General features: G+C 30.0%; 1 protein-coding gene across 1 annotated transcript in view; it reads right to left on the bottom strand.

Annotated features, from left to right (window-relative positions):
- The window catches only part of LOC119593706 (developmentally-regulated GTP-binding protein 2-like), a gene marked incomplete in the record, with an annotated part of 9,698 nt that overhangs the window by 2,325 nt on the left and 6,459 nt on the right, over window positions 1-914 (bottom strand).

Below are 914 nucleotides of genomic sequence, written 5' to 3'. Positions count from 1 at the left end.
TGTTACAAGGATTCAAAAGCAGACATTTTATAGTCTCACATAACATACAAATAGACAGTCATGGTATACCTTTCATGTCATGGGCATGGTAGTATGTAATTATGTTCATCCTTTTATAATACTGAAGTATATATTTCTTATAATTATCGTAATGATATCTTAGTTCTATATTTTGTTGTTACTGATAATCATGTATATTGCTCTTGATGTATACAGATATTATCTTTATAACAGGACATGAACAAGCATGAAATTTAAGGGACTGTATGAGGACCGTTAAAAGAAGAAGATGAGGCTAGTAAAACTACCCTATTCAGCAAAAAAGTCATAACAGAGAGACAAGCCACTCGCTATGACATAATTATATTATCAAATTGGTGGAATAAAAGTGTCTCATTAACCACATGTATTTATTCCATCTGATATATTTGTGAACAAGAACTAAGTATAATGAATAAACAAGTAAGAAAGTATTACCACACTGACGTGATCAAAGTACTATTATATGTTACAATTGTTACAATTACATGCTGGCTGACATTTTTCTTTTGATAACCTCAATCATATAAAGAGTAATTCTTGTCCTGGTGACATTTTTCTAGGATTAGTTGTGTAATTCTTGTCCTGGTGACATTTTTCTAGGATTAGTTCAAAGTTCTTTAAGGGTAAATATAATTCTGATACACTAACTGATTTTCACAAGTAGATTATCACTGATGTCAATACTCCTTCTCCCTTAATATTCTCAAAACTCACGCATAAGTTCAACACAAGAGCAGCATGCACTTGTTTAAATGGGGCAGTAAAACTAACAATTAATATAATTTTAATGATATCATCAGTAATGCAGTACCACCATCAATTTTTAAAATATTAAAACTAACTTATATTACAAAGAAATGTCTTTCATCATA

This window comes from Penaeus monodon, chromosome 32 (genome assembly GCF_015228065.2).
Source record: "Penaeus monodon isolate SGIC_2016 chromosome 32, NSTDA_Pmon_1, whole genome shotgun sequence".
Lineage (NCBI taxonomy): Eukaryota > Metazoa > Arthropoda > Malacostraca > Decapoda > Penaeidae > Penaeus > Penaeus monodon.
This window is presented reverse-complemented; position numbering and strand designations above follow the sequence as displayed.